Source organism: Pan paniscus, chromosome 14 (genome assembly GCF_029289425.2).
Source record: "Pan paniscus chromosome 14, NHGRI_mPanPan1-v2.0_pri, whole genome shotgun sequence".
NCBI lineage: Eukaryota > Metazoa > Chordata > Mammalia > Primates > Hominidae > Pan > Pan paniscus.
In genome coordinates, this window is record NC_073263.2 from 15,206,915 (window position 1) to 15,219,582 (window position 12,668).

Sequence of the window (12,668 nt, forward strand, 5' to 3'; positions counted from 1 at the left end):
ATGTACAGTAAGTATATTTCATATATTGTGTATATAATATTAACTAAAAGTACACCAAATACATTTTATATACTGTAAATAAATTATCAAAAATTACAGTAAATATATATTACATACTGTACATAAAATATCAAAAAGTACACCAAATATGTGTTATATATACTGTAAAGAAACTATCAAAACTACACTAATTATATTTAATATACTGTACATAAAATATCAAAAATTACACCAAATATATATTATTAACTGTAAAGAAAATACCAAAAAGTACAGTAAATATATATTACACACCCTATGTAAAATATCACAAACTACACCAAATATATATTATATAATTTACATAAAATATCAAAAGGACACCAAATATACCTTATATACTGAACATGAAATATCAAAAAGTACAGTAAATATATTTCATATATTGTAGATATAATATTAACTAAAAGTACACCAAATACATTTTATATACTGTAAATAAAATATCAAAAGTACAGTAAATATATATATCATTCTGTACATAAAATATCAAAAAGTACACCAAATATGTGTTATATATACTGTAAATAAACTATCAAAAACTGCAGTAATTATATTTAATATACTGTACATAAAATATCAAAAATTACACCAAATGTATAATATTTACTGTAAATAAAATATCAAAAAGTACAGTAAATATATCTTACACACCCTATGTAAAATATCACAATCTACACCAAATATATATTATATAATTTACATAAAATATCAAAAGGACACCAAATATATCTTATATACTGTACATAAAATATCAAAATTACAGTAAATATATTTCATATATTGTACATATAATGTTAACTAAAAGTACACCAAATACATTTTATATACTGTAAATAAAGCAACAAAAATACAGTAAATATATATTAGATACTGTACATAAAATATCAAAAAGTACACCAAATATGTGTAATATATACTGTAATTAAACTATCAAAACTACACTAATTATATTTAATATACTGTACATAAAATATCAAAAATTACACCAAATATATATTATTTACTGTAAGGAAAATACCAAAAAGTACAGTAAATATATATTACACACCCTATGTAAAATATCACAAACTACACCAAATATATATTATATAATTTACATAAAATATCAAAAGGACACCAAATATACCTTACATACTGAACATGAAATATCAAAAAGTACAGTAAATATATTTCATATATTGTACATATAATATTAACTAAAAGTACACCAAATACATTTTATATACTGTAAATAAAATATCAAAAGTACAGTAAATATATATTACATTCTGTACATAAAATATCAAAAAGTACACCAAATATGTGTTATATATACTGCAAATAAACTATCAAAAACTGCAGTAATTATATTTAATATACTGTACATAAAATATCAAAAATTACACCAAATGAATAATATTTACTGTAAATAAAATATCAAAAAGTACAGTAAATATATCTTACACACCCTATGTAAAATATCACAATCTACACCAAATATATATTATATAATTTACATAAAATATCAAAAGGACACCAAATATATCTTATATACTGTACATAAAATATCAAAATTACAGTAAATATATTTCATATATTGTACATATAATGTTAACTAAAAGTACACCAAATACATTTTATATACTGTAAACAAAATATCAAAAAGTACAGTAAATATATATTACACACCCTATGTAAAATATCACAAACTTCACCAAATATATATTATATAATTTACATAAAATATCAAAAGGACACCAAATATATCTTCTATACTGTGCATAAAGTATCAAAATGTACAGTAAATATATTTCATATATTGTATATATAATATTAAATAAAGTACACCAAATACATTTTATATACTGTAAATAAATTATCAAAAATTACAGTAAATATATATTACATACTGTACATACAATATCAAAAAGTACACCAAATATGTGTTATATATACTGTAAATAAACTATCAAAACTACACTAATTATATTTAATATACTGTACATATAATATCAAAAATTACACCAAATATATATTATTTACTGTAAAGAAAATACCAAAAAGTACAGTAAATATATATTACACACCCTATGTAAAATATCACAAACTACACCAAATATATATTATATAATTTACATAAAATATCAAAAGGACACCAAATATATCTTATATACTGTACATGAAATATCAAAATGTACAGTAAATATATTTCATATATTGTACATATAATATTAACTAAAAGTACACGAAATACATTTTATATACTGTAAATAAAATATCAAAAGTACAGTAAATATATATTACATTCTGTACATAAAATATCAAAAAGTACACCAAAAATGTGTTATATATACTGTAAATAAACTATCAAAAACTGCAGTAATTATATTTAACATACTGTACATAAAATATCAAAAATTACACCAAATGTATATTATTTACTGTAAATAAAATATCAAAAAGTACACTAAATATATATTACACACCCTATGTAAAATATCACAAACTACACCAAATATATATTATATAATTTACATAAAATATCAAAAGGACACCAAATATATCTTATATAGTGTACATAAAATATCAAAATGTACAGTAAATATATTTCCTATATTGTACATATAATATTAACTAAAAGTACACCAAATACATTTTATATACTGTAAATAAAATATCAAATATACAGTAAATATAAATTACATACTGTACATAAAATATCAAAAAGTACACCAAATATGTGTAATATATACTGTAAATAAACTATCAAAAACTACAGTAATTATATTTAATATACTGTACATAAAATATCAAAAATTACACCAAATGTATATTATATACTGTAAATAAAATATCAAAAAGTACAGTAAATATATATTACACACCCTATGTAAAATATCACAAATTTCACCAAATATATATTATATAATTTACATAAAATATCAAAAGGACACCAAATATATCTTCTATACTGTACATAAAATATCAAAATGTACAGTACATATATTTCATATATTGTATATATAATATTAACTAAAAGTACACCAAATACATTTTATATACTGTAAATAAATTATCAAAAATTACAGTAAATATATATTACATATTGTACATAAAATATCAAAAAGTACACCAAATATGTGTTATCTATACTGTAAATAAACTATCAAAACTACACTAATTATATTTAATATACTGTACATAAAATATCAAAAATTACACCAAATATATATTATTTACTGTACAGAAAATACCAAAAAGTACAGTAAATATATATTACACACCCTATGTAAAATATCACAAACTTCACCAAATATATATTATATAATTTACATAAAATATCAAAAGGACACCAAATATACATTCTATACTGTACATAAAATATCAAAATATACAGTAAATATATTTCATATATTGTATATATAATATTAACTAAAAGTACAACAAATTCATTTTATATACTGTAAATAAATTATCAAAAATTACAGTAAATATATATTACATACTGTACATAAAATATCAAAAAGTACACCAAATATGTGTTATATATACTGTAAATAAACTATCAAAACTACACTAATTATATTTAATATACTGTACATAAAATATCAAATATTACACCAAATATATATTATTTACTGTAAAGAAAATACCAAAAAGTACAGTAAATATATATTACACACCCTATGTAAAATATCACAATCTACACCAAATATATATTATATAATTTACATAAAATATCAAAAGGACACCAAATATAGATTATATACTGTACATAAAATATCAAAATGTACAGTAAATATATTTCATATATTGTACATATAATATTAACTAAAAGTACACCAAATACATTTTATATACAGTAAATAAATTATCAAAAATTACAGTAAATATATATTTCATACTGTACATAAAATATCAAAAAGTACACCAAATATGTGTTATATATATTGTAAATAAACTATCAAAACTACACTAATTATATTTAATATACTGTACATAAAATATCAAAAATTACACCAAATATATATTATTTACTGTAAAGAAAATACCAAAAATACAGTAAATATATATTACACACCCTATGTAAAATATCACAAACTACACCAAATATATATTATATAATTTACATAAAATATCAAAAGGACACCAAATATATCTTATATACTGAACATGAAATATCAAAATGTACAGTAAATATATTTCATATATTGTACATATAATATTAACTAAAAGTACACCAAATACATTTTATATACTGTAAATAAATTATCAAAATGCACAGTAAATATATATTACATTCTGTACATAAAATATCAAAAAGTACACCAAATTTGTGTTTTATATGCTGTAAATAAACTATCAAAAACTGCAGTAATTATATTTAATATACTGTACATAAAATATCAAAAATTAGACCAAATGTATATTATTTACTGTGAATAAAATATCAAAAAGTACAGTAAATATATACTACACACCCTATGTAAAATATCACAATCTACAACAAATATATATTATATAATTTACATAAAATATCAAAAGGACACCAAATATATATTATATACTGTACATAAAATATCAAAATGTACAGTAAATATATTTCATATATTGTACATATAATATTAACTAAAAGTACACCAAATACATTTTATATACTGTAAATAAAATATCAAAAATACAGTAAATATAAATTACATACTGTACATAAAATATCAAAAAGTACACCAAATATGTGTAATATATACTGTAAATAAACTATCAAAAACTACAGTAATTATATTTAATATACTGTACATAAAATATCAAAAATTACACCAAATGTATATTATATACTGTAAATAAAATATCAAAAAGTACAGTAAATATGTATTACACACCCTATGTAAAATATCACAAACTTCACCAAATATATATTATATAATTTACATAAAATATCAAAAGGACACCAAATATATCTTCTATACTGTACATAAAATATCAAAATGTACAGTAAATATATTTCATATATTGTATATATAATATTAACTAAAAGTACACCAAATACATTTTATATACTGTAAATAAATTATCAAAAATTACAGTAAATATATATTACATATTGTACATAAAATATCAAAAAGTACACCAAATATGTGTTATATATACTGTAAATAAACTATCAAAACTACACTAATTATATTTAATATACTGTACATAAAATATCAAATATTACACCAAATATATATTATTTACTGTACAGAAAATACCAAAAAGTACAGTAAATATATATTACACACCCTATGTAAAATATCACAAACTACACCAAATATATGTTATATAATTTACATAAAATATCAAAAGGACACCAAATATATCTTATATACTGAACATGAAATATCAAAATGTATAGTAAATATACTTCATATATTGTACATATAATATTAACTAAAAGTACACCAAATACATTTTATATACTGTAAATAAAATATCAAATGTACAGTAAATATATATTACATTCTGTACATAAAATATCAAAAAGTACACCAAATTTGTGTTTTATATAGTGTAAATAAACTATCTAAAACTGCAGTAATTATATTTAATATACTGTACATAAAATATCAAAAATTAAACCAAATGTATATTATTTACTGTGAATAAAATATCAAAAAGTACAGTAAATATATACTACACACCCTATGTAAAATATCACAATCTACACCAAATATATATTATATAATTTACATAAAATATCAAAAGGACACCAAATATATATTATATACTGTACATAAAATATCAAAAAGTACAGTAAATATATTTCATATATTGTACATATAATATTAACTAAAAGTACACCAAATACATTTTATATACAGTAAATAAATTATCAAAAATTACAGTAAATATATATTGCATACTGTACATAAAATATCAAAAAGTACACCAAATATGTGTTATATATACTGTAAATAAACTATCAAAACTACACTAATTATACTTAATATACTGTACATAAAATATCAAAAATTACACCAAATATATATTATTTACTGTAAAGAAAATACCAAAAAGTACAGTAAATATATATTACACACCCTATGTAAAATATCACAAACTACACCAAATATATGTTATATAATTTACATTAAATATCAAAAGGACACCAAATATATCTTATAAACTGTACATAAAATATCAAAATTACAGTAAATAGATTTCATATATTGTACATATAATGTTAACTAAAAGTACACCAAATACATTTTATATACTGTAAATAAAATATCAAAAAGTACAGTAAATATATATTACACACCCTATGTACAATATCACAAACTTCACCAAATATATATTATATAATTTACATAAAGTATCAAAAGGACACCAAATATATCTTCTATACTGCGCATAAAGTATCAAAATGTACAGTAAATATATTTCATATATTGTATATATAATATTAAATAAAGTACACCAAATACATTTTATATACTGTAAATAAATTATCAAAAATTACAGTAAATATATATTACATACTGTACATAAAATATCAAAAAGTACACCAAATATGTGTAATATATACTGTAAATAAACTATCAAATCCACAGTAATTATATATAATATACTGTACATAAAATATCAAAAATTACACCAAATGTATATTATTTACTGTAAATAAAATATCAAAAAGTACAGTAAATATATCTTACACACCCTATGTAAAATATCACAATCTACACCAAATATATATTATATAATTTACATAAAATATCAAAAGGACACCAAATATACCTTATATACTGAACATGAAATATCAAAATGTACAGTAAATATATTAGCTATATTGTACATATAATATTAACTAAAAGTACACCAAATACATTTTATATACTGTAAATAAAATATCAAAAGTACAGTAAATATATATTACATTCTGTACATAAAATATCAAAAAGTACACCAAATATGTGTTATATATACTGTAAATAAACTATCAAAAACTGCAGTAATTATGTTTAATATACTGTACATAAAATATCAAAAATTACAACAAATGTATATTATTTACTGTAAATAAAATATCAAAAAGAACAGTAAATATATCTTACACACCCTATGTAAAATATCACAATCTACACCAAATATATATTATATAATTTACATAAAATATCAAAAGGACACCAAATATATCTTATATACTGTACATGAAATATCAAAATGTACAGTAAATATATTTCATAGATTGTACATATAATATTAACTAAAAGTACACCAAATACATTTTATATACTGTAAATAAAATATCAAAAGTACAGTAAATATATATTACATTCTGTACATAAAATATCAAAAAGTACTCCAACTTTGTGTTTTATATACTGTAAATAAACTATCAAAAACTGCAGTAATTATATTTAATATACTGTACATAAAATATCAAAAATTACACCAAATATATATTATTTACTGTAAATAAAATATCAAAAAGTACAGTAAATATATCTTACACACCCTATGTAAAATATCACAATCTACACCAAATATATATTATATAATTTACATAAAATATCAAAAGGACACCAAATATATCTTATATACTGTACATAAAATATCAAAATTACAGTAAATATTTTACATATATTGTACATATAATGTTAACTAAAATTACACCAAATATATTTTATATAGTGTAAATAAAATATCAAAATGTACAGTAAATATATATTACACACCCTATGTAAAATATCACAATCTACACCAAATTTATATTATGTAATTTACATAAAATATCAAAGGGACACCATATATACCTTATATGCTGAACATAAAATATCAAAATGTACCGTAAATATATTTCATATATTGTACATATAATATTAACTAAAAGTACACCAAATACATTTTATATACTGTAAATAAAATATCAAATAGTAGAGTAAATATATATTACATACTGTACATAAAATATCAAAAAGTACACCAAATATGTGTAATATATACTGTAAATAAACTATCAAATCCACAGTAATTATATATAATATAGTGTACATAAAATATCAAAAAGTACACCAAATGTATATTATTTACTGTAAATAAAATATCAAAAAGTACAGTAAATATATCTTACACACCCTATGTAAAATATCACAATCTACACCAAATATATGTTATATAATTTACATAAAATATCAAAAGGACACCAAATATACCTTATATACTGAACATGAAATATCAAAATGTACAGTAAATATATTTCATATATTGTACATATAATATTAACTAAAAGTACACCAAATATATTTTATATACTGTAAATAAAATATCAAAAGTACAGTAAATATATATTACATTCTGTACATAAAGTATCAAAAAGTACACCAAATATGTGTTATATATACTGTAAATAAACTATCAAAAACTGTATTAATTATGTTTAATATACTGTACATAAAATATCAAAAATTACACCAAATGTATATTATTTACTGTAAATATAATATCAAAAAGTACAGTAAATATATCTTACACACCCTATGTAAAATATCACAATCTACACCAAATATATATTATATAATTTACATAAAATATCAAAAGGACACAAAATATATCTTATATACTCTACATAAAATATCAAAATTACAGTAAATATATTTCATATATTGTACATATAATGTTAACTAAAAGTACACCAAATACATTTTATATACTGTAAATAAAATATCAAAAATACAGTAAATATATATTACACACACTATGTAAAATATCACAAACTTCACCAAATATATATATTATAATTTACATAAAATATCAAAAGGACAGCAAATATATCTTCTATACTGTACATAAAATATCAAAATGTACAGTAAATATATTTCATATATTGTATATATAATATTAACTAAAAGTACACCAAATACATTTTATATACTGTAAATAAATTATCAAAAATTACAGTAAATATATATTACATACTGTACATAAAATATCAAAAAGTACACCAAATATGTGTTATATATACTGTAAATAAACTATCAAAACTACACTAATTATATTTAATATACTGTACATAAAATATCAAAAAGTACACCAAATATATATTATTTACTGTAAAGAAAATACCAAAAAGTACAGTAAATATATATTACACACCCTATGTAAAATATCACAAACTACACCAAATATATATTATATAATTTACATAAAATATCAAAAGGACACCAAATATCTTATATACTGAACATGAAATATCAAAATGTACAGTAAATATATTTCATATATTGTACATTTAATATTAACTAAAAGTACACCAAATACATTTTATATACTGTAAATAAAATATCAAAAGTACAGTAAATATATATTACATTCTGTACATAAAATATCAAAAAGTACACCAAATATGTGTTATATATACTGTGAATAAACTATCAAAACTACACTAATTATATTTAATATACTGTACATAAAATATCAAAAATTACACCAAATGTATATTATATACTGTAAATAAAATATCAAAAAGTACAGTAAATATATATTACACACCCTATGTAAAATATCACAAACTTCACCAAATATATATTATATAATTTACATAAAATATCAAAAGGACACCAAATATACATTCTATACTGTACATAAAATATCAAAATATACAGTAAATATATTTCATATATTGTATATATAATATTAACTAAAAGTACAACAAATTCATTTTATATACTGTAAATAAATTATCAAAAATTACAGTAAATATATATTACATACTGTACATAAAATATCAAAAAGTACACCAAATATGTGTTATATATACTGTAAATAAACTATCAAAACTACACTAATTATATTTAATATACTGTACATAAAATATCAAATATTACACCAAATATATATTATTTACTGTAAAGAAAATACCAAAAAGTACAGTAAATATATATTACACACCCTATGTAAAATATCACAATCTACACCAAATATATATTATATAATTTACATAAAATATCAAAAGGACACCAAATATAGATTATATACTGTACATAAAATATCAAAATGTACAGTAAATATATTTCATATATTGTACATATAATATTAACTAAAAGTACACCAAATACATTTTATATACAGTAAATAAATTATCAAAAATTACAGTAAATATATATTACATACTGTACATAAAATATCAAAAAGTACACCAAATATGTGTTATATATATTGTAAATAAACTATCAAAACTACACTAATTATATTTAATATACTGTACATAAAATATCAAAAATTACACCAAATATATATTATTTACTGTAAAGAAAATACCAAATATACAGTAAATATATATTACACACCCTATGTAAAATATCACAAACTACACCAAATATATATTATATAATTTACATAAAATATCAAAAGGACACCAAATATATCTTATATACTGAACATGAAATATCAAAATGTACAGTAAATATATTTCATATATTGTACATATAATATTAACTAAAAGTACACCAAATACATTTTATATACTGTAAATAAATTATCAAAATGCACAGTAAATATATATTACATTCTGTACATAAAATATCAAAAAGTACACCAAATTTGTGTTTTATATGCTGTAAATAAACTATCAAAAACTGCAGTAATTATATTTAATATACTGTACATAAAACATCAAAAATTAGACCAAATGTATATTATTTACTGTGAATAAAATATCAAAAAGTACAGTAAATATATACTACACACCCTATGTAAAATATCACAATCTACAACAAATATATATTATATAATTTACATAAAATATCAAAAGGACACCAAATATATATTATATACTGTACATAAAATATCAAAATGTACAGTAAATATATTTCATATATTGTACATATAATATTAACTAAAAGTACACCAAATACATTTTATATACTGTAAATAAAATATCAAAAATACAGTAAATATAAATTACATACTGTACATAAAATATCAAAAAGTACACCAAATATGTGTAATATATACTGTAAATAAACTATCAAAAACTACAGTAATTATATTTAATATACTGTACATAAAATATCAAAAATTACACCAAATGTATATTATATACTGTAAATAAAATATCAAAAAGTACAGTAAATATGTATTACACACCCTATGTAAAATATCACAAACTTCACCAAATATATATTATATAATTTACATAAAATATCAAAAGGACACCAAATATATCTTCTATACTGTACATAAAATATCAAAATGTACAGTAAATATATTTCATATATTGTATATGTAATATTAACTAAAAGTACACCAAATACATTTTATATACTGTAAATAAATTATCAAAAATTACAGTAAATATATATTACATATTGTACATAAAATATCAAAAAGTACACCAAATATGTGTTATATATACTGTAAATAAACTATCAAAACTACACTAATTATATTTAATATACTGTACATAAAATATCAAATATTACACCAAATATATATTATTTACTGTACAGAAAATACCAAAAAGTACAGTAAATATATATTACACACCCTATGTAAAATATCACAAACTACACCAAATATTTGTTATATAATTTACATAAAATATCAAAAGGACACCAAATATATCTTATATACTGAACATGAAATATCAAAATGTATAGTAAATATATTTCATATATTGTACATATAATATTAACTAAAAGTACACCGAATACATTTTATATACTGTAAATAAAATATCAAATGTACAGTAAATATATATTACATTCTGTACATAAAATATCAAAAAGTACACCAAATTTGTGTTTTATATAGTGTAAATAAACTATCTAAAACTGCAGTAATTATATTTAATATACTGTACATAAAATATCAAAAATTAAACCAAATGTATATTATTTACTGTGAATAAAATATCAAAAAGTACAGTAAGTATATACTACACACCCTATGTAAAATATCACAATCTACACCAAATATATATTATATAATTTACATAAAATATCAAAAGGACACCAAATATATATTATATACTGTACATAAAATATCAAAAAGTACAGTAAATATATTTCATATATTGTACATATAATATTAACTAAAAGTACACCAAATACATTTTATATACAGTAAATAAATTATCAAAAATTACAGTAAATATATATTGCATACTGTACATAAAATATCAAAAAGTACACCAAATATGTGTTATATATACTGTAAATAAACTATCAAAACTACACTAATTATACTTAATATACTGTACATAAAATATCAAAAATTACACCAAATATATATTATTTACTGTAAAGAAAATACCAAAAAGTACAGTAAATATATATTACACACCCTATGTAAAATATCACAAACTACACCAAATATATGTTATATAATTTACATTAAATATCAAAAGGACACCAAATATATCTTATAAACTGTACATAAAATATCAAAATTACAGTAAATAGATTTCATATATTGTACATATAATGTTAACTAAAAGTACAACAAATACATTTTATATACTGTAAACAAAATATCAAAAAGTACAGTAAATATATATTACACACCCTATGTAAAATATCACAAACTTCACCAAATATATATTATATAATTTACATAAAGTATCAAAAGGACACCAAATATATCTTCTATACTGCGCATAAAGTATCAAA